Here is a 24811-nt window from a genome sequence, read left to right on the forward strand (position 1 = left end):
TTGTGCCCTAATTTCCTGAACTTTTTGGAGAAAAATCAGCAGGTAATAGTTTTGGTGAAGTTTTGTGGGAATTGCAGACATTTGGGAATTTCTTTAAAAATGCTCCCACTCCACTATTGTAACTCATCTGCGAATGAACTGGAAAACCATGTTCTTCTTCTGTTTAAAGTTTAAAGTTTATTTATTAGTGTCACAAGTAGGCTTACATTAACACTGCAATAAAATTACTGTGAAATCCTCCTAGTCGCCACACCCTGGCTTCTGTTCAGGTACACTGAGGGAGAATTTAGCATGGCAAATGCATCTAATCAGGATGTTTTTAGGACTGTGGGAGGAAACACACACTGACATAAGGAGAAAGTGCAGACTCCGCACAGACAATGACCCAAGCTGGGAATTGAGCCTGGGTCCCCGGCGCTGTGTGGTTCTTCTCTCCGCCAAAGGTTATTTGAACACCTTTGTTAGAAGTCTTTTACCATCTATTGGTCTCGGAATAGCAATCCAAAAACAAATTACTTCCATGCTGCTGGGGTTCTGCTGTGAAAATATTCAGCAGTAATTATCTCCAATGTTTCAGGCACATAATCTAAAGTTAAAGTGAATAGTCATGGTTAGAGAGAAGGAGACCTGTTTAAGCTTTCTGATTCTCAAGGTGGATGAAGCTGATGTGAAATGATGAAACAAAAACAGAAAACATTGGAAAAGCTCAACAGGTCTGACAACATCTGTGGAGAGAGAATAGAATCAATGTTTTGAGTCAGGATGACCCTTTATCAGACCTATAATGGAGGTTTCTGATTGATGAATCTTTTTAAAAGAATTTGCCTTTCCTCAAGCTCCACCTCCACTGAATTTGTGTAATAATCTTGTGCTAAATTTGGGTCTGTGTTTAGTTAATTATTCCCCCCCCTCTCCAATGCAAGGTATGCTGATCATTCCTCTTTGAACTATGATCTAAATATATAATCCCAGCAGTGAAATTGGAATGTAACGATTTGAACCCACAAGCACTCTGGAGATTGGACAACTGAACATTCCAATTAGCTCAGCATATTTTCAATATTTTAAACATTGCTCCTTGTCCTCAGATGGTTCTAATTGCTCAGCACATTACTTTCTCTTTGCTTTGGTAGCTCTATAATTTAGCACCACCATACCCATAGAATAGCTCAGGAGCCATGTGTAGCCATGTAATATTCATCGCAGCCCCTTGGCAGACCTCTCTGGATAGGGAAGGTAACAGCAGGATCAGACATATTATCCTGAGAAGTTGACAACTTCATTTCCCATCTTGCTGTCATCTGTGGATTAAGAGCCAAGGAATGAAGCCTTCTGGCAATGCAGTGTGGTATTTTTTCCAGTGACTGATTAATGGCAACTGGAATCTTCAATAATGCGCTTTCCCACTGAGCACCTTCTGACATGTTTGTAAAGTTTATTGAAAAGCACATGCATACTAATTAGTGGTGGAATGCTTCCAAATCAACATTTAAATTGGTATTTCACAGCTGGACTATACTCTTAGGCAAGAATGGTTTGTTTTAGGTAAACACTTGCAGAGTATTTGTGTAGATCTACAAAGACTTTGTGTTATTTGAATGAATGTTGTCTTGACCAGTATATGATGAGATAGAATGATGGAGTAAAATAAGATGCTTTCCTCAAAGAACGTATATTCAGATGTTCAGATGTATGGTAGTTGGACACAGCTGATAAAGCTCTGCTTGAATTTTGTACCCTGTTATCAGTCACAGAACAATGCATCATCCTTACCTCCTAATTGAAGGGAAGAAGTTGAGTGTAACACACGGTGATGGGAAGGGAGAGGCTATGGGTATATTCACAATATATTTCATGTAAGTACATGAAGAATTTCTATATTCATCCATTGTCTCAATGGAAAAGTCAAGTAAAAATCACGTGTGCAATGCTGAACATAAATTTAGTTCTTCATAAAGATTGTGACAGCAACTTGTGGGAGCTATCATTAACCCTAATACTTTTTCTATAGGGAAGGGAAATGTCGCACATCAGTTCACTGTCCAGTGAAATGGGATAGAAAATGAATAAGTTGTCATTCAGGGATCGGGGGTGAGGGGGGGGCTTGGAGAGTAGTTGGGGGATGCGGTGCTATTGAGGCTGGGGAGAGTATTTGGATGGGATGGGGTATGAGTGGTAGGTGGATGGGACAAAATTAAACTTGGTACTAATGTCTTCCCCAGTCAAATAGCCTGTGATAGCCATTGTCAAGTGGTAGTAACGTAAAGAATGGCCATGTGTGAAGTATAAAAGGGCAGCTGGAATTCATGGAACTGTTATTCCAGCAAGGAAAGGTCTTTTAAAATCCAAAGTAGTGGTGGTGAGTAGCGAGTTTATTTTTAATATGTCCTTTAACTGAAGCTACAGAATGGACAGAAAACTGTTGCAAGGGCAGGTTGGAAGCATTTCCAGCTGTAGACTTTCAAAGTATGACTTTCACATAGAGCTTGTCTCAAAGGAAGTCAGTACATAACCTGGCAGCTGGAGCTGTCAGCTGAGTATAGGAGGAACAACAGCTGCAGCTTTCTGTCAGAAGAACCTTGCACACTGGACCACAAGCACCCACATAGTATTACCCAATGTTTTCATTTAAAGTTGCTAGCAACCGTTACCTTATTACAGTTTGCAGGAGCTTTTATTTTTAAGCTTGCTGAACATTCAAGTAATCCACTGCCATCATGTAATAGAAAGTGGTAGATTAGCAGCAAGTCAATCCAAACTAAATTCTAATATATTCCCCACTGACAGATTGAATCAATGCTTTTCCCCTGTATTCTTTTCTCCCTATCCCAGCCCTCGCCCACCCATTGCCTCCATTATACAGTACATTTACACTGTGCCATTCACTCTCTGTTATCCGTTATTCATGGGACAGCCTTGGCTCTTATGTCAGCACTTGGAACACCACAAATATGTCTGATCCTGTTTTCAAGCAATATGCATGCCCATGTACTCCCACCACAAATCACTGGATAATGAATAAGAGTGAGGAACCTGGCCAATTTTTCCCACCCTAGCTTAGTGATGCCGAGGCAGATAACTTACACAGACCAGAGGGTATGATGTGAATTTTCTATAATCTGTTCAACTCAGCTATCAATTAGATATACTTGCTCAAACACTTGGTTTGGGAGGATGAGGGTAGGATGGGGGTTGAATTCACCGCACTGATGTTGATCGGTGAAGTACAAGTCATCTCATAAGACCATAATAATAGGAGCTTTGCTACATTGTCCATTAACCCTCCTTTCCCCATTCAGTAAGATCATGACTGAACTTATACATCAATGCCTTATTCCTATTTCTCGATTCCCTCAGTGTTCAAAAATCTATTGATCTCAGTCTTGAATATTCTCAACATCTGCCCCTGAATAAAGAGATTCCTCCTTATCTCAGTCCTAAATGGCTGACCCTTTACTCTGAGACTATGATCCGAGTTTGAGACTCTCTAACCAAGGAATATAGTCTCTTTGTACTGTATATAGCTGGCCAAGGCGCTAAGAATTTTAGATATTTCTATTAGATTACTATGCAGTCTCCTAAATGCCAAAGAATATAGGTTTACCCTCCTGAATCTTTCCTGATAGACCAGCCCTCTCATTCTGGAAATCAATCCAGTGAATCTTCATTGCATGTCCTTCAGAGTAAGTATTTTGTTTCTTATATAAGAAGAGCAAAACTGTATATAGTATTCCAGCTGTGGTCTCAGCAAACCCTATATAATTGCATGAATACGCAGGGCAGGGTAGGTGTAGGAGGATGCGGCAGCGCGGGCTCGTTGGGCCAAAGGGCCTGTTTCCCGTGCTGGGTTGTTCTTTGTTCTTTGAATACTTCCTTACTCTAATAGTTTAACCGCCTTGCAAATAATACTAACATTCCGTTTGCTTTCCGTTTGTTGGACCTGCATGTTAAATTTCTGAGATTTGTGTAGCAAGGTGTCAAATTCCCTCTGAAAACTAACATTTACCAATCTCTTACATTTTAATAAGTATTCTGATGTTCTATTCCTCCAAACAAGATGGATAATTATATTCCATCTGCTACCTCCAATCAGTTATAGGTCAGTCTTTGCTCTCTGTGTCCTCCTCACAGCTTATTTTCTCACTTTGATTTGTATTGTCAGCAAACATGAATATGTTATACATATCTTCCTCATCGAAGTCATGGATAGAGTTTGCAAATAGCACTGCTCCTCATGGCTGTCCACTAGTTACAGCTTGCCATCTTGAAAATGATGCGTTTATTCCAACTCTCTATTTTGTGTCCACTAACTAATCCTCAATCCATGCCAATACATTACCCAATTTCAATCAGTTCTAATCTTGTTTACCTGTCTCCTGTGTGTCACCTTATTGAGTGCCTTCTGAAAATCTTTTGTTGTAAGCTATAGAGGAAAGGTAAATGTGTAATGTAAGTGGGTGAGAGAGTTGATGGCAGATACGAGGTTAGGGTGGCAGGTAACTGGATGAAGGGATAGGCTGGTTTGATGGGCTATAAGAGTGCGGGATAGTCAGAGCTGTTGTGTGGTGGATTGTGGGGGTGTAGTCTAGGGGTGGGGAGGGTAGTTACTCAGCTGACCAACTGTGTGCAGGAAACTTGAACATGGCTCCCGTGAAGTAACAAGCTGCTCCTAGGTTCAGTATTTATTCCTTCGGGATGTCAGCACCACGATGTCTTCCATACGAGGGATAACTGCGGGAGGTCAACCTGTCTCACTCACCTTGCTGACTTGGAGGCGGCTGCCAGAGAGGTCAGCTCATCAGGCACTCACCCAGGAAGCAGAATCCAGTGCAGGAAAAGGATGAAAGAGCTCATCTGCTCTGCCTCAATAAGTCAACCTCCAGCTTTATTTTTGATATTTGTTCATGGCTATATGCATCCCTGGCTAGGCCATGGTGAGCTGCCTTCTTGAACTTCTGCAGTCCCTCTGGTGTAGGCACACTCACAATGCTAGGAAGGGAGTTCCAGGACAGTGAAGGAGTTGATGTATTTCCAAGTGAGGATGTGAAAGAGAACTTGCAGATGGTGACGTTCCCATTCCTCATGCTGCCCCTGTTCTTCTAGATGGTAGAAGTCATGGGTTTGTCGAAGGAGTCTTGGTGAATTCCTGCAGTGTATCTAGTACACATTGCTACTGCTGTGCATCAGCAGTGGAGGGACTGGATGTTTGTGGAAGGGGTATCAATCAGGTAGGCTGTTTTGTCTGCTATAATATCGAGCTTCTTGAGTGCTGTTGGAGCTACACTCATCCAGGCAAGTGGAGAGTATACCATCACTCTTCTGATTTATGCCTTGTAGATGGTGGCAGGCTTTGGGGGTTCCTGAGATAAATTATTCACTGCAAGATTCCTAGCCTTTGGCTTGCTCCTGTAGCTACTGTGTTTATATGGCAGGTCCAGTTCAGTTTCTGGTCTGTGGTAAACCCCAGGATGCTGATAACTGGCGATTCAGCAATAGTAATATCATTAAATGTCAAGGGGTGATGGTTAGATTCTTATTTCTTAGAACATAGAACATTACAGCGCAGTACAGGGCCTCCAGCCCTCGATGTTGCGCCAACCAGTGGAACCAATCTAATGACCCTCTAACCTAAATTATTCCAATGTTATCCATATGCCTATCCACTGACCATTTGAACACCCTTAAAGTTGGCAAGTCCACAACTGCTGCAGGCAGGGCATTCTACGCCCTTACTACCCTCTGAGAAAAGACCTACCTCTGACATCCGTCCTATAATTACTACCCCTTAATTTAAAGCTATGTTCCCTCGTGTTAGCCATCACCATCCGAGGAAAAAGGATCTCACTGTCCACCCTCTCCAATCCTCTGATCATCTTGTATGCCTCAATTAGGCAGCCGCCTTGTAACCTTCTTCTCTCTAATGAAAATAACCTCAAGTCCCTCAGCCTTTCCTCATAAGACCTTCCCACCATACCAGGCAACATCCTGGTAAACCTCCTCTGCACCCTTTCCAATGCCTCCACATCCTTCTTATAATGCGGCGACCAGAACTGTACGCAATACTCCAAGTGCGGCCGCACCAGAGTTTTGTACAGTTGTAACATGACCTCAAGGCTCCGAAATTCAATCTCTCTACCAATAAAAGCTAACAAAGTGAATCACCTCACACTTTTCTGTATTAAACTCCATTTGCCACCTCTCAGCCCAGGTCTGCAGCTTGTCTATGTCCCTCTGTAAACTCTAACATCCATCCTCACTGTCTACAACTCCTCTGACTTTAGTGTCGTCAGCAAATTTACTAATCCATCCTTCTACACCCTCATCGAGGTAATTGGGCGCCAACTTTCAGGGAGCTATGCACATGTACCCCGAGATCTCTCTGCTCGCTACTAATGCAACTAAGAGTCCTTCCATTAGCCCTATATTCTGTACTCCTGTTACTCTTACCAAAGTGAATCACCTCACACTTTTCCGTATTAAAGTCCATTTGCCACCTCTCAGCCCAGCTCTGCAGCTTATCTATGTCCCTCTGCAAACTGTAACATCCATCCTCACTGTCTACAACTCCTCTGACTTTAGTGTTGTCAGCAAATTTACTAATCCATCCTTCTACACCCTCATCGAGGTAATTTATAAAAATGACAAACAGCAGTGGCCCCAAAACAGATCCCTGAGGTACACCACTTGTAACTGAACTCCAGGTTGAATATTTCCCATCAACCACCACCCTCTGTCTTCTATCAGCTAGCCAATGCCTGATCCAAACTGCTAAATCACCCTCAATCCCATGCAACTGCATTTTCTGCAATAGCCTACCATGGGGAACCTTATCAAACGCTTTGCTAAAATCCATATACACCACATCAACTGCCTTACCCTTATGCACCTCTTTGGTCACCTTTTTAAAATACTTGATAAGGTTTGTGAGGCACGACCTACCCTTCACAAAACCGTGTTGCTTATCCCTAATCAATTTATTTCTCTCTAGATGATTATAAATCCTGTCTCTTATAATTCTTTCCAAAACTTTGCCCATAACAGAAGTAAGGCTCACCGGTCTATAATTCCCAGGATAGTCTGTACTCCCCTTCTTGAACAAGGGGACAACATTTGCTATCCTCCAGTCTTCCGGCACTATACCTGTAGCCAATGACGACATGAAGATCCAAGCCAAAGGCTCCGCAATCTCCTCCCTAGCCTCCCAGAGAATCCTAGGGTAAATCCCATCTGGCCCAGGGGACTTATCTATTTTCATACTCTCAACAATTGCTAACACCTCCTCCTTATGTACCTCAATCCCGTCTCGTCTACAACCTGGTATTGCAGTATTCTCCTCGACTACACTGACTTTTTCCTGTGTGAATACTGATGAAAAATATTTATTTAGTGCCTCTCCTATCTCTTCAGGCTCCACGCACAACTTCCCACTACTGTCTCTGACTGGCCCTAATCTTGCCCTAACCAATCTTTTATTCTTGACATACCTATAGAAAGCTTTAGGGTTGTCCTTAATCCTATCCGCCAAAGTCTTCTCATGTCCTCCTCTAGCTCTTCTTAACTCTCTCTTTAGCTCCTTCCTGGCTACTTTATAACTCTCCAGTGCCCTAACTGAGCCTTCACATCTCATTTTTACATAAGCCTCCTTCTTCCTCTTCACCAAAGATTCAACTTCTTTAGTACACCACGGTTCCCTTGCTCGACCACTTCCTCCCTGCCTGACAGGTACATATTTATCAAGGATTCGCAGTAGCTGCTCCTTGAATAAGCTCCACATTTCAGATGTTTCCAGCCCCTGCAATTTCCTACTCCACCCTGTGTATCCTAAATCTCACCTAATAGCCTCATAATTACCTTTCCCCCAGCTATAACTTCTGCCCTTCAGTATATACCTATCCCTTTCCATCACTAAGGTAAACGTAACCGAATTGTGGTCACTATCACCAAAGTGCTCACCTACCTCCAAGTCTAACACCTGGTCTGGTTCATTACCCAGTACCAAATCCAATGTAGCTTCACCTCTTGTTGGCCTATCTACATACTGTGTCAGGAAACCTTCCAGCACACACTGGACAAAAACTGACCCCTCTAACGTGCTTGAGCTATAGCTTTTCCAATCGATATTTGTAAAGTTAAAGTCCCCCATAACAACTACCCTGTTATTCTCGCACCTATCCAGGGTCATCTTTGCAATCCTTTCCTCCACATCTCTGGAACTTTTTGGAGGCCTATAAAAAACTCCCAGCAGGGTAACCTCTCCTTTCTTGTTTTTAATCTCAGCCCATACTACCTCAATAGACAGGTCCACATCAAACATCCTTTCTGCCACCGTAATACTGTCCTTGACTAACAATGCCATGCCTCCCCCTCTTCTACCACCTTCTCTGCTCTGACTGAAACATCTGAACCCCAGAACCTGCAGCAACCATTCCTTTCCCTGCTCTATCCATGACTCTGAAATGGCCACAACATCGAAGTCCCAGGCACCACTCCAGGCTGCAAGTTCATCCACCTTATTGTGTATGCTCCTTGCATTAAAGCATACACACTTCAACCCACCATCCCGCCTGCCAATACTCTGCTGTGACCTAGAAACCCTATCCATGACCTCCCTATTCTCATCTTCAGAGATGGAAATCGCCAAGCACAATTGTTACTTGTCATTTGCCAGCCCAAGCCTGGATATTGTCCAGGACTTGCTACATTTAGACATAAATGGCTTTACTATCTGAGGAATGTTGCTAAGCATTGTGCGATCATCAGTGAACATCTCCACTTTTGACTTTATAATTGAAGGAGATCATTGACGAAACAACTGAAGATGGTTGGGTCTAGGACATTACCCTGAGGAACTCCTGCAGTGATGTCCTGGAGCTGAAATGACTGACGCTCTATAACCACAACCACCTCCCTGTGTGCCAGGTACGACTCCAACCAATGGAGTGTTTTCTCCTGATTCCCATTGATTCCAGTTTTGCTAGGGCTCCTAATTTCAAACTTGGTCAAATGATGGCTTGATGTCAAGAACAGTCACTCTCACCTCACATATGGAGTTCAATTCTTCTGCCCATGTTTGAACAATGGCTCTAAAGAGGTTGGGAGCTGTGTGAACCTGACGTAACCCAAATTGAACATTAGTGAGCAGTGTTGCTGTGTAGGTGCCACTTGATAGCACTGTTGATGACCCCTTCTATCACTTTATTGATGATGGAGAGTAGACTGATGGGGCGGTAATTGGTCGGATTGGATTTATCCTGCTTTTTGTGGACAGCACATACCTGGGCAATCTTTCACATTGCTGAGTAGATTCCTGTAGCTGTACTGGAATAGCTTAGCTAGGTGTGTACCAAGTTCTAATGCACATGTTCTCAATATTATCGCCAGACATTTGAAAAGGCTTTGTAGTATCCAGTGCTTTCAACTACTTCTTAATATCACTAATGAATCGAATTGACTGGAGACTGGCATCTGTGATGCTGGGGACCTCTCGGAGGAGGCCGAGATGGATCATCCACTCGGCATATCTAGATGAAGATCTATGCAAATACTTCGTCCTTATCGTTTCACAAAATCACATTCTTGTTACAGCACTGGAGGAGGCCATTCACCCTACTGAGTCAGCACTGGCTCTCCAAATATGCATTCTGACCTTGTGATTTTTCTGTTGCCTTTTCCCTGTATCCCTGCATTTTGTTTCCATTCTTACAATCTCTTAAATGCTTCGACTGAACCTGCCTCCACCACACTTCCAGGCAGAACATTCCTAACCCAAATCACTTGCTGTGTGCATACAAGCATACAAACAATCATGACTGATCTGATCATAACATCTATCTGCACCCCACCCACCCCCAATAATCAATCACCCACTTGCTGACTAAAAATCTATCTACCTCTGCCTTAAATATATTCACTCTGCTTCCACCACTTTTTCAGGAAAATATTTCCAAAAATGTGCAACTTTTGAGAGAGAGGATTTCATCTCCATTTTAAATGGGTGACTCTTTAATTTTAAACAGTGACCTCTAGTTCCAGATTTTCCCACAAAAGGAAACATCCTCTCCACTTCCAACCATCCCTCAGGCCTTATATCTTTCAATCAAGTCACCTCTAAACTCCAGCGGATACAAGCCAAGCCTGTCCAGCCTTTTCTCATAAGGCAAACCCACTCATTCCAGGAGTTAGTCTGGCAAACCTTCTCTGAACTGTTTCCAACGCACTTAAAATCATTCTTTAAATAAGATGACCAATACTATACACAGTATTCCAGATGCGATTGTACAAGTGCTGAAGCATTTTTATTCAATTCCTCTTGCAATAATTGATAATATTCTATAGCTTTCCTAATAATTGCTGTACCTGCACAGTCCCGACCCCCCCCATCTCACCCCCCAACAGCCCCGACCCCCCCCCCCCCCCCCACCCTGCCCAGCAGCTCCAATCAACCCACCCAACCTGAATGGCCAATCCCGATCACCTGTTCTCTCCCTCTCCCAGTCATCCCAAGTGCAAAATGGCAGCGGGTCCCCCCACCCCCAACGACCGCAACCCCAATAGGCTCTTTCCCCTCTGATCCCGCTCCCTTGGCACTGCCCAATGTGCCTCATGGGCATTGCTAGTTTCCCTCTTGGGCAGTGTCAGGGTGCCAAGGGGCACGCCCCTTAGACCTGACTTGCAGTAAGTTTTATCAACATGTTTAGACCCTGCCCCTCAACATGATGATGTGAAACATGCCCCCTGTCATTTTTGACAAAGTCCAGGACCTGATGAAATGTATCCCAGGATGTTGCGGAAGGCTAGGGAGGTAATTGGGAGTCTCCTAGCAGTGATATTTGAATCATCGACAGCCACAGGTGAGATGCCTGAAGATTGGCGGGTGGCAAATGATGTGCCTTTGTTTAGGAAGGACTGCAGGGAAAAGCCAGGGAACTACAGGCTGGTGAACCTAATGTCTATAGCGGGTAAGTTGTTAGAAGTTATTCTGGAGAGACAGGATCTACAGGTATTTAGCAAGGCGAGGACTAATTAGGGACAGTTAGCATGGCTTTGTGAGTGAAAAATCATGTCTCACGAATTTGATTGAGTTTTTTGAAGGAGTAACCAAGAAGGTAGATGAGGTCTGTGCAGTTGACGTTGTCTACATGGACTTTAGCAAAGCCTTTGACAGGTATCACATGGTAGGTTGTTGCAATAGGTTAAATCTCATGGGATTCAGGGTGACGTAGCCAATTGAATACAAAATTGGCTTGATGGCAGAAGATAGAGGATGGTTGTAGAGGGTTATTTTTCAAACTAGAGGTCTGAGACCAGCAATGTGCCTCAGGGATCGGTGCTGAGTCTACTGCTATTTGTTATTTTTATTAATGATTTGGATGACAATTGAGGAGGCATGGTTAGTAAGTTTGCAGATGACACCACAATTAGTGGCATAGTGGACAGTGAAGAAGGTTACCTTGGATTGCAGTAGGTTTTTGATCAATGGGGCAGTGGGCCACTGAATAGTGGATGGAGTTTAATTTAGATAAATGTGAGATGATGGCATTTTGATAGATCAAATCGGGGGGCAGGACCTACTCAGTTAATAGTAGGGCATTGGGGAGAGTTTGAGAACAAAGATATCTTGGAGTCCATAGCTTCTTGAAAGTGGAGTCACAGGTGGACAAGATGGTGAAGAAGGCATTCGGCATGCTTGGTTTCATTGGTCAGAACATTGAATACAGGAGTTGGGACGTCTTGTTGAAGTTTTACAAGACATTGGTAGGCCACACTTGGAATACTATGTAAGGTTCTGGTCACCCTACTATAGAAAGAATATTATTAAGCTAGAAAGAGTGCAGAAGAGATTTATTAGGATACTACCGAGACTTAGTAATTTGAGTTATAAGAAAAGACTGGAAAGACTGGGACTTTTTTCCCTGGAATGTAGGAGACTTGAGGATGATCATATAGAACTCCATAAAATAATGAAGGGCATTGATAACATCTTTTCCCAAAGGTAGGGGAGTCTAAAACTAGAGGACATTGATTTAAGCTGAAAGGGGAGAGGTACAAAAGGGTCCAAAGGGGCAATTTTTTCACTCAGAGGGTGGTGAGTGTCTCAGATGAGCTGCCAGAGATATTAATAGAGGGGGTACAATTTTGTCTTTTAAAAAGCATTCGTAAAAAAAAATACATGCGTAAGATGGGTACAGAGGGATATGGGCCAAATGTGGGCAATTGGGACTGCTTGGTGGTTAAAACTGGGTGGCATGGACAAGTTGGGCCGAAGACCCTATTTCCATGCTGTAAACCTCAATGACTCTATGCCAGAAGATCTGGAAAGAAAACTGGCCTGTTTCTCTGTTTTCAGTCAGATCGTGACACTTTGCCATTGTTTGCTAAGATTCCACTCACCCACTCTCTTGATAAAGAGGTTCATGTGTATGTACCACCAGAAGCACGAAGAGCAGTGAGATTTAATGCAAATCAGTGTTTTTATGATGTCCACTTTGCCAATTTCCAACTGTACACTCCTGCCACACTGCCCCTATACCATTCAAAATCCTGTTTCATTTCAGGAACACTGTACCCAAATGGAATTCAAAAACAAAAAAGTAACAGAAATCAAATAGCTAACATTGATCCCCTTTTTGAAATAAAATATCTTGGTTTTGGCTTGTGATGTCTACAGCCAACTAAACTGTGCAGGAGTCTGTATTTTGAAAATAAATTCCTAGTCACTCTCCAACTCACGGCTTAATGCATCATGGAACATGTCCTAAAATAGTGCTTTGATCTCACATCATGTGCTCCCTTTATATTTCCCTCTCCCACTCTATAGGGTAGATATTAGAACTTCATTATCTCCAAGTGCTGTACCAGATTAATGAGATGACGACAAGAGTAAAAAATATTTAGCCTATGTGTGAGCGCAGTGTGGGACACAGTACATTCCCCAGGAATTTCAGAACAAATGAGGAAGCTTGGCAGTGACCACACTGACTCTGCAAAGCATCTCGCTGCATTGTCAAAACACATCAGAACATTATTTAAAAATATGACCTAATGGTTCCTGGCAATATGAAACATACTTTCAGCATTTACAAACAAAGAGCTAAAATGGTAATCATTATATTAACCATGGTAGCGTGTCCTTGAGTCTGTCAATGTACTTCGGTTGACACAATGGTGTCAGATAGGCCACTCCTTTCTGTTTCTGAAGGTCTTATTCTCACTGATAGCAGTTAACTCCTTCCGTTATCCACTGTTACAAACTGAAGCTTGCATTCTTCTTCTTTCAACATTTCTTTCAGGGAGAACTGTTTTACTTGCAGACAGAATACTGGTTAATCACCTTTCTCCATCTCCTCCTGTCAGTCCCCCATTCCTCTTCCAGTCCCACTGTGTTTAAATTTCTCAACAGCACATCTTTCCACCTGATCATAGACCTTCCTCTGCTTCCAGGCAGTTCCATCTCCATCACTCATTTCACCGTATTTCCTCTCTGTCTCTCTTTCTCTCTCTCTCTCCACAACAAATGACCATACCATCTCAATCTCTTCTTGGCTGCTTTTGTTGATGCTCACACAATCTTCACTGATCCTATGAAGTGCTGAACTTGGCAGTGCTGACCTGTGTCAGGGGCAGTGCCAGGTGGCAATGTCAGGGAGCAGTGCCAGGGCATGTCCCTTTCCCCCATGTACTCTCCCCCCAGGAGCTATACTCATCAAGGGGATCTTCTGACAGGCTCCCAATTTTGTCTTTTCCTTTCACTCCATGTATCCATCCCAGCATTGGCATCTCATTGGCATCCAGTCATTGTTCCGCTCCTCTCAATGTTGCTCAAGTTTCTGCACTATATAACAAGCCTATTATTGGCCAAGGAACTCCCCATCTGACCTGCTCAATTGGAATATCCATGACATTCAGAAAGAGAAATGGGTTCAGTATCCATCCTTGATGTAATATGGGCGGGATGGTGGCCACTGGTTATCACTGCTGCCTCACAGTGCCAGGTCCTGGTTTGATTCCCGGTTTGGGTAACTATCTGTCTGGAGTCTGCACATTCTCCCTGTGTCTGCGTGAGTTTCTTCTGAGTGCTCCAGTTTCCTCTCACAGTCCGAAAGATGTGCTGGTTAGGCGCATTGGCCATGCTAAATTCTCCCTCAGTGTACCTGAACAGGCACTGGAGTGTGACAACTAGGGGATTTTCACTGTAACTTCATTGCAGTGTTAATGTAAGCCTACTTGTGACATAAATAAATAAATCTAAACTTAATTTAAATTTGGCTTCAAGACTCTCTGTCCCTCTGCAATGCTTCTTACTCTTGTTTGGCACTCCTATAATAGCTGTATGTATTTCTCAGGCTCTGAAGCTTGCATTACAGCATATTATTCTGCTTCTTGTTGAGATTTGTTTGATTTGCAATTTCTATTTTATATTTGAAACTTGGAGGAAGAAACTGGTTTATTTAAAACATGCCGTTGTTTTGTTGGTGTTCCTACATGTTATTTTCTGTTTCCTGTATAGCTGGCAAGTTACACAAAAGAGGCCAAACTAGCAGAGCAATTCAATTGACTTTTTTTTCTGCACCTTTTATAGTTTATTTATTAGTCACAGGTAGACTTACATTAACAGTGCAATGAAGTTACAGTGAAAATCCCCTAGTCGCCATATTCCGGCGCTTGTTCGGGTACACTGAGGGAGAATTTAGCATGGCCAATGCACCTAACCAGCACGTCTTTCGGACTGTAGGAGGAAACTGGAGCACCCAGAGGAAACTCATGCAGACACAGTGAGAACTTCCCACAGTGACCCAAGCAGAAAATCAAACCTAAGTCCCTGGTGCTGTGAGGCAGCAGTGCTAGCCACTGTGCTACCATGCTGAACATAGAACCTGTAGTTCAGAAATGGGACATACAGCCCAACAGTTCGGTTGTTTTTTATGCCCCATGCAAACCTGCTCTGTTTCATGTAACCTTAATAGCATATCCTTTAACTCACTCTCTCTCGTTCTTACCTAGCTTCCTTTTAAGTGTATTTCTTTAAATATGCTATGTGTTAGCAAGTTCCACATTTGATAAATAAGTCATTTTGTCCCCTCTTTTTTGTTGTTTCAGTTTCTCAGTTTTGATTGAAGCATGGATCATTATTGGCTGTAACGGTGCCCCTCAAGCCTTCAAAGTATGAGCAGCAATTTTTACCTAAATTGATATCCTGTCCATTCTCCTTTGAGATGTTTATAGGACTTTTGGCAACAAATGGGCAATGTTGGACATCAACTGCATCATCCTTCAGGCATATTTAGAAATAACGCAGCAACAAACTAAACATTAAACATGAATACATCACTTGTATATGGCATGATTATAATAAAACACTATAATCCTCTTTCTCCACAACTATAAGTTATTTCCAAATGCTTTAACGTGAGTACAATGCCCTTTATTATCATGATTAACAGGACATCTGGACTAGCCTAAGTAGGGTTATCATGTTTAACTAAACTTTCAATGGGCGCATGAAAACTTCAATGTCCACATATTGCTTATTGTACCACTGCAGATTTCTCCTAAAGCGAGGGATTGGGGTGATTTTATTTTGTGTTCATCAGAATAACAGATGTAAGAAGCTGGAGATTGAATATTTTCCTATTTATAGTACCCAATGTCAACAGCAAGTGTTCCAATGCAACTTTCCCATGGTCAGCTACAGAGTAAATTTTAGCATTAGCCCAATGATCTGCCTTAACTGCAAAGTCAGAAGAGGACACAGAAACAAGATTGGAAACAATATCAAATGGAATCAAATGGCAAATACAATGCCACATTGTGTTCTTCTTTCATTATGCAATAACATGGAATGTAGCAATATACAGATGTTTCACTGGGGAGTGAAGATGACATCTACTCTGGGTCGCAGGTTTCTGCCAGGTATTCCTGTGAGTAAACAGGCTGATTCTTGGCCCACACATCTTTGTACATGTGGGCAGGATGTCCCACAAGCTAGCAAGATTCAGAGTGCAGTATTAGCTTCCTTTTCTTTCACTGTCGCAGCTCTGCCTCACCATTAAGGCATTTGGACTCAAAGCCTGATGCAGCTTGATGAACGAGTTGACACCATTTTGAACAATTGGTAGCAAGTTCCTCCCAGTCATTAATAACAGTGCTGCTGTACTTCAAAGAGAGCTTCAAACTGCCTTTGAAGTACTTCTTTGTCCTCTCTTTGAACTTTGGCCTGTTGAGCATTGAGAAAAGAAGGCTTGGTGGGGAGATACGCTTCAGCCAGTGTCCAGTCCATCAAAGTGAATCTTGAAGGGGTTTTGTCTGAATGTTTTTGGAGCAGACTGAAAGGACACCAGCATTTGTTCACCGGTCCTCCCATTGAGTCCAGGGGATGTGACAGAGGCCTCACTGATGACATTTCTCTCGTGCTCTCATGTTGATTTGCAGTCCAGGTCTGACTGCAGTATGGTGTGGTGATGACAACAGCTGTACGGCAGTTGGCCAGCAAGCCAAGTGAAACGGCATAGATATCAGTGAGACCGGAAGATACCACCAGCAACCAATGGAGAGTCTCCCCACTGCCAGAAAACATGCCATTAGGTGCAGGGGGAATTAGGGATGCAAAATCCCACCCTAGGAATTTTGCTGACTGACTGATATCTTTTGGTCAAACACTCACTGCCGTTTTTTGCAGATGGCTAAGTTAATCCGATATTCAATCTCTTTGTCAATGATGATCTTTTGGGGGAGGTGGTTGCCAAGGTGTAGGAAGTGCTCAACATATCCTGGAATCTCTGTTTCAACATATAGAGGAGGTGGAATATTTGGCTGACTAGCTCTGACCTAATATGTCAGCTCTGATTTGGCAACATTCAAGGTCAGGCTGACTTTCTTATATGTAGAATTGAAGAAATTGAGAGTGGCGTATAAATCCAGTGCAGAATGGGCGATGAGACAGCCGTCATCCACATACTGTAGATCATGTATATCTATGATGGTCAGTTTAGTTTTGACATAGACACGACTGGAGATAAAGAATTTTTCATCTAGACACTATTTAATACTCACATCAGAGGACAGCTGATCTTTGTTAAGGTGAATAGCTGCTGTCAGGTAGATCATAAATAGCATGGCAGCTATCACACAGCTTTGTTTGCCAGTGATCCTGATTTTTACAAGGACTGTTTCAGATCTCCTACTCAAAACAGTTCCAGTCATATCATCATGAAGCATTTACAAGAGCGTAATGAAGTTTCTTCAACATAGGTGGCATAGTCGCACAGTGGTTAGCCCTGCTGTCTCACAGCTCCAGGGACCTGGGTTCAATTCTAGCCTTGCGTGACTGTTTGTGTGGAGTCATAGAGTCCTAGAGGTTTGCATAGAGTCATGGAGTTTGCATGTTCTCCCTGTGTCTGCGTGGGTTTCCTCTGGGTGCTCCAGTTTCCTTCCACACTCCAAAGATGTGCAGGTTAGGTGGATTAGCCATGGTAAAATTGCGCCTTAGTGTTCCAAGATATGCAGGTTTGATGGATTAGCCATGGTAAGTGGCTACAGGGATCAATGGCTTCATGGATTACAGGGCGAAGGCCTGGGTGAGATGGTCTGCCAGAGAACTAGTGCAGATTTGATGGGCTGAATGGCCTCCTTCTCCACTGCAGGGATTCTATGATCCAAATCTTTTAACCACAATCCAGAACCTCATGATCAATGAGTCAAGGTGGATGAATGTAATGAAGAGTTCCTGGTATCGTTCTGGAAATGTGTCTTGTATTTGTCTGGCAACAAAAATTATATTAGATTTTCATCTGGCAGTTCTAGAGAACTTAGAAACACACTGTGTTTCTAAGAAGGGATTTCACAATTACAGCAAGTAGGTGACTCAGGAGAATGTGTTAGGATTTTTCTTGTTGTGGACAAGAGGGAAATACCTCAACACTTTCCACAAGATGATTGATTATCCCTTGGAGGTAGTTACAATTGTTGCATTCTTCATTTCAGAGTTAATTTTTCTCTCAAATCCATTGGATGAATGCATGGAGTTCTGTTGTGAGTGAAAGCACACTCACTAACTTTGAAGAGCTCAGCTGGAATACCATCAGGAGCACCAGTTTTGTTGTTTTTAATCCGTTTGCTAGCTTGCTACAGCTCTTGATGGTGACTCTACCATAGGTGATTGCGGGTGTGCCTGGAGAGTATCAGCTTTCACTCTGGATTCACAGTTGAAGAGTTGCTGAAAATATTCATTCCAGCATTGATGCACAAAATCACGGGAAAGAACAGCCGCCAGACTTTTTGAGATTTCTTTAAGATGAACTTTCATTCTGAGATGGAAGTGAAGGTCTTTAATCTCAGTTAAATCCCTTTGCAACAATGGTAGGAGTGTTGGATTTCCCACAGGACTGTTGTCAATCAGTGAAGCTGATAGACTTACGAACAATCATGTTTTCTCATTCATCCCTCAAAATTATTATCAGAAATAGTTTGTGAATGTAAATATGGGCAATAGAAACACAATACATCCATGTCCAAATATGAAAAAGCAGAATTTTGATAAACTGTGTAAAATATTTTATTCCATAAATTTACCAAACTAATCCTATTGTCTGTTGAATTCCAACTCCAAATTAAAGTCTCTGTGTTAGCAATGGAATGCTTGCGACTATATTCTTTTCCAAAAACAAACTCTAAACACAAGCTGATTAAATTTGGATAATTGATTGGAAGCAATAGAGACACCAAGGTGCAACAGCTCTGTGAAGTGGTGAGGGGTGATGTGTCTTATCATTTTTCAGAGATTTTCACACTTTTCCTGAAGCAAAAGGGGCAATCTTTCCAGAATTTAGCGAAGTGTCAGCTCTGACAAGAAAAATGGAGCGACTCACGTCAGAGGCTCTTGCCTAATTTTTGGCCGAATCTTAGCCTCATTGACAAAATTTTATATGGCCATGATAATCACATTGCACCTACAGTAGCCATAAACAATGGCATCATAGCTGTCACCCACACTCAGCATCAACGCAAATATTCACTCCTCAATGGGTTCACTAAGTAGGCAGGCTTCAGGGTCACTCACTGGTGTGCACCTCACAGCTGAAGATCCACAGCAGGCAGAGACAGGGCTGTTCCAGGGAACTGGCACTCAGAGGGATGCTGGAGGCAAGGATTCTGCTGATCCCTTGCCCAATGATGTGCCCCTGGGCCTGGTCATCCTAGAGCTGCTGGAGCTGCAAAGACGAGCATCAGGAGGGGATGACAGCATGCCTCCTTGGACTGCAAGACTGACTGGGGAAGTCCATCACCATATGTCCAAGCAGATGAAGTTGTCACTGCAGTGCAATAGGTGAACACTGTGAGGTTGGTGTCCACAGTAGAGACCTTGGCTCAGGACATGCATTCCATGACAGGAGATTTCTGTACCATGGTTCAACTCATGACCTCCATGTCTGTGAGCATGAATTCCATGGAGCAGGCACTAGTGGGAAGCCATGAATGTCAGCATCAGAGACGGTGGGCCCTTGGAGCTCACAGTTGCCCATGGAAGACCACTGGACCCACTGGGACCTGAAGGGATGAGAGTCATCTGGTGCATAGCCCAGTGTCTTTCACCCAGGAGACCCTGGGGGTGTCCAGCCTATCTTAGTCTCCCCTTCCTGTGAGCCCCACACATTGATGAGGGCAGCACTTCAATATCCATGTGGCCTGAAAGCAGGCCAGAACCCTCAAGGTCCAGACCCCCAGGGGATGCCCACCAAGGTATTCTCAGGCAATAGGGAAGTCAGCAGGCCGTCTCAACCTCAGCTGCAGATCCTGAGGAAGCACCTAGATGTAGTGGGAGAGTGAGGAAGATGTAGAAGTGATGGGCACCCAGTTGGCACAGGTGAAAGTCGGCACTAGTGCAGAGAGGTCACCACTGTATGTAATTATAAATGATGGATCACTCTGCTCACTCACAGAGCCCCCACCCTGTCATTTCATGCTGCCAAGCTTCAGTGGACCCACACACACACTCAGCACTTCATTCCTGTGGAGTGTGTGAATGGCTGTGCTATGTCTCTCCCACACTCAGACAACTACACTCTCCCTAACACCCGCACACCCCACCTCCCCCCCCCCCACCTCTCCCAGGACCCTGTTCATGAAAGGAGCAATGCCTCCCCCCCAATGCCTTCCATCTATCTGGATACAGCAGTTCAATGTTGCATCTCTTCACCTGAGCAGGAGAGGCCAAGGGGCTGTCGAGGTGCTGATTTTCAGCCCACCTCGGGTATAAGATGAAAGTGAAAACCTTGCCACATACTTAGAGGGGCCTACAGTGCCTGAGACTATTCATTCCAGCTTTGATTAAACCCCATGATGTACCCGTTCATTGGCACAACACGTGTGGCTCTGTTAGGCAGGAGTCAGACATATTGCTGACAGAAGCATCATTTTGGCCTCGCTACAAGTCATTATCATTCTCCTGTAGAGTCAGGCCAATAACTGCAGCTCCCTGCCATTGAAAACATGCAACCAAATGGTGAGATAATGATGCCACTACATCATTAGCTTGACCTTACATTCACTGTGGGAAATCTCACCACCTACTGCTCCCACTCATCCCCGAAACAAGAGGTGATCAGGAATGATGCATGCCGCCATGGTGGCGTAACAGCTATGTGGCAGCAACCTACCAGACCTTGTATCTTGGGACATCCCTGCTAAATGGGTGAAGCCTATGACCTTGGTGCCCTGGCTCACTGGGTCCCAGTCAAAGTTGATACGCATTTCAGCCCTGGCATAAAGGGCATCTTAATACAGATGTGAGTGGCAGACTGAGAGATGCCACAGATATCTTCTGAGCTTCCCTGAAACGAATGCTAGAATAAAAGTTCAGAGCGGCTGTAACTTTAAGGGCCACAGGCTCTGTCCACCAGTTCCATGGATTGTCAGCTCATGCAGTATGTGGCAGAGGTGGTCAACTGTCCCCGGGACAGACACAGGAAACATGAGTTGAAGGCACCTTGAACACAGCAAGGGCGTGTTGTGGGTGTCATGATTTGTGTTCATCCTGCTGGAGTACAGAGGAAACTACGGGGGTTTGTGACTGTAGTGTTAGAGGGGTTTGATGACTCCTGGCACTGCAGCTCAGACAACTGAAAGTAGGGGCATCTCTACCGGAGGATTTTGGCCGGTACTGTCTCCGATATTGCTCCTCCGTCAATGGTCCTACTCCCTGAACAGTTGCAGGCTGCTGGTCCTGGCCACACACAGCAGCACATTGTTGTCTCTGCTGCTGGTCAATCCTGATCAGTAGAAAGGCCAACTCAAAAGGCTCCATGATTCTCATGAATCATGCACTGAAAGAGTGAGAACACCACCGTGAGCACTGTAGAATCGTAACAGAGCCCTGACCCTCATCACTTCATATATCTGTGACTTTCAACCCAGTGCTTCCCATTGCCTGTGTGAATTTCTGCTCCCTCTCACACCCCTCTAACACTACAGCCACATCCTCATTGCTTCCTCTGTACTTCAGCAGGATGAACACAAGTAGTGACACCCACGACACGTCCTTGCTGTGTTCAAGGTGCTTCAACTCATGTCTCCTAGTGCTGTGTCTTGGTGCCACCCCATCACTGGCAGCGGCGTTGGAGGTAGCCTGCTGACTTAGCTGTCATGGTGGGCATGATGGCCTTGGTGGTCATCCTCTGGCCACTGGAGCCTGAGTTGACTCCAGCTGGGAAGGAGCATCCAACACCATGACTGGGCACTCCTCAGGTTTCAAGGCATCATCAGATGTAGCAGCCATTGGCAGAGGGAAGGAGCACCTGGAGCCCTCATCTGGAGCACCCTGAGGGGAGCCCACCTGTGTGGTGTGTTTTCACCTCCCTGCTCACCATTGATGATGGGGTCCAAGCAGAGAGATTAGGTGACATCAATCTCTCACACTGGCAGTGACCTCCACAGATCACAGCTGGCGTGCTGGAATTCAGATTTCACCATTTGCTGTGGTGGGATTTGAACCTGGGGCCCCAGAACATTACCCTGGATCTCTGGATTACCAGTCCAGTAACAATACCACTACATCACTGCCTCCCCCTCAAGTTAGGTCAAATGGTTGGAATGTTAACAGATCAAAGGTTGAACTAATGGCCAATTAAAGAATTTCTAAAAATCCTAAAGATCGTTGGGATCATTAGAGGAAATTCTAGCATGTACTATTAAGTCCTTCCTTATAAGTTCCTTTACACTTGCCATCGCAGAATGAAAAATGCAATTCATTCAGTAAATGAAGATCAGTCTATCACCTTTATAGTGCTTAAGAACATGAACTTCCATATGGCTTATACAACAGATTTCCACACATTTCCTTCAAATTATACTTTCATACTTTAATCCTTTTCTTCTCTGCCACCTGGAGTGATGATGTGGAGATGTCGGTGTTGGACTGGGGTAAACACAGTGAGAAGTCTCACAACACCAGGTTAAAGTCCAACAGGTTTATTTGGCAAAAGAAGTCACTAGCTTTTGGAGCGCTGCTCCTTCATCAGGTGAGTGGGAGTTCTGTTCACAAACAGGGCATATAAAGACACAAACTCAGTTTACAAAATAATGGTTGGAAGACAAGTCTTTACAGGTAATCAAGTCTTAAAGGTACAGACAATGTGAGTTGAGAGAGGGTTCGAAAGCTAGTGGCCTTTGCTACCAAATAAATCTGTTGGACTTTAACCTGGTGTTGTGAGACTTTTACCTGGAGTGATGCCATTAAAACCAATATTTGCAAACTGCTCAGAACTCTGTTCTTTACTTTCAATGAAGGAGACTGGGTTCATCTCGATTATTTTAGTTCTTCATTTGCTAATTAGCTTTCCAAATGCACTCATGGTTTTTATGATAAAATGTAGAGAGGACTGATTTTCCTTGGAATTTAGATAATTAAATCTAACCTCCCATAACAGCAATTAATTCAGTGAATTGGAAGACTCTAAAATTGTTGTATTTTTATTCCGGGTGAATAAAAGCCTCGATATGGCTTTCAAAGGGTTAATATTTGTAAGACGATCCCTCTGGTATTGATGGCTAGTTACTGCCAAATAACTGCTGAATAATCAGCAACAATGACACAATGGTGTTAAAACTGCAGGCTACAACGCAAAAAAATGAATCATTCCAAAGGGGAAAAAATAAATCCTGGGAATACTGTATCTTGATTGTTTCAGAATAATGGAAAATTCTCAGCCTCATAAAAGGATCTTTGAAATGACAAGTTGACTCAAAATTTTGTATTATGACTTCTAAACACAGTACATTTGTGGCCTGATTCCAGATCTAATTTACATGTCTCTTAGTTTGAAATTGACGGTCTTTTCAACCATCTAAGGGAATGGCCAATGACGGAACTTGCATCTGCTCAGGCTAGTATTTTTATTGCTCCAGGACTGGCCTTTGCATAAAAGAGTAGGCTAAGAATGCTGGTGAAAAAGATCTATGCAGCCTGTGTGACCAATCACATCCATAATGTCTGCCTGGGATATTTACTGGAAAACAGAACAAAACATTAAACAGATGGCAGTTGTTTGAGCTACAATGCTATCTATAGTGCCCCATGAAATATCCAAATTACAAAGAGATAACAGATTTCAGACAGCTAGTTTACATTATGAGAAATGGCTTTTGTATTATTTGACTACCTTAAGGATACCAACCACTGTTCAAAATACGTTTTTATTACTAGAAAACTTATAATGACAATGAAGTCCCAGTCCAGTGCTCAGATATTGATGTTGTTTGATTGAGCAGATAGGGTATTGATAGCAAGAAGAGAATAACAGTTCTCAGTTTGGCTGACATTTTTATTTTGTTATCAAGACTGTTCCAAACTTTGACGTAGACTGAGATGACATTACATCTAGTTTATGTTTGAATGGTTACACCGACAGTATTAGAAAAATGATGCCTCCTCTGTTGACAGTTTCAGTTTGGAACACTGTACAGTATCAACTTTTCCACCGTTTGAAAGATGTAAAGTGGTAAATTTACTTTTCACCATCTGTTAAACCACACAAGTTGTTTCATGACAGAATCTGTAATTCTTTTTGTTATAATAACAAGAAACTTCACTTACCTGAGATTGGTGTTACTGAGGATAGAACAAATCTAATAGGTCGGTGGCTAGAGGTGTGATTGTTCCATAATCTAACAGATCAGGCAAACATTTCCACAATATAGTACAGGTGAAGATGAATTTCTGAGTTCTCTCTACCCACCATCTGCTGAGATCGTGCAGGAAAAGTGGAGAACAGGGCAAGAGTATTTTTCTTCTTTTAGACAAGCTGGCTACCATAAAAGGTCCACATAGTCTCCAGATTAGAAACTGTTAGTGTTTGGAAAATGAAGTCTGTTGCTCTCCTGTTTAATGTCTCAGTGCTGTGTTTTCCCTTGCCGGAGCTGATACAACCCTCAGATACTGTGACACTGGTGGCTATGTCGGAATCAGTTCCCTCGAGTTATATTTAACTGGCGTTCTCAGCAAGTCAAGCCTGTCAACAGCTGAAAACTTTGTAGCAGTTCTCTCTGCTATTGAACAGCTGAGCTGTTCTTATTTATGAAGAGTTACAGCCAAACCGCCACATACTAGGGGAAGAAGGAGTAAAACCATCAAATCCCTTCTGTGGCCCCTTGCCAACTATTTCATCTGTATGCAGTCACTATTTTAGATTGCACAGCTTCCCTCTTAATGTCAGCTCCTATTTGATCAGTAAAAATCGACATTGTCCACAAATACAGAGCTTCTGGGTCTCTGTGTATGACATCCACAGACAGCAAGCAAATACTCCAAGTGACAACGAAT

At 43.3% G+C, this 24811-nt stretch overlaps 1 protein-coding gene across 2 annotated transcripts in view; it reads right to left on the minus strand.

The window, feature by feature from the left end:
• Positions 1–24459, minus strand: part of LOC145350870 (filamin-A-interacting protein 1-like) — a 200680-nt gene extending 176221 nt beyond the window's left edge. For both annotated transcript variants that reach the window (XM_080200263.1, XM_080200262.1), the window contains exon 1: positions 24086–24459. The gene's annotated coding sequence lies outside the window, so the exon portion shown is untranslated. The remainder of the gene's footprint in view (positions 1–24085) is intronic.
• Between the last annotated feature and the right edge of the window lie 352 nt (positions 24460–24811).

This window comes from Carcharhinus amblyrhynchos, chromosome 12 (assembly GCF_965287045.1).
Source record: "Carcharhinus amblyrhynchos chromosome 12, sCarAmb.v2.hapA, whole genome shotgun sequence".
NCBI classification, from domain to species: Eukaryota; Metazoa; Chordata; class Chondrichthyes; order Carcharhiniformes; family Carcharhinidae; genus Carcharhinus; species Carcharhinus amblyrhynchos.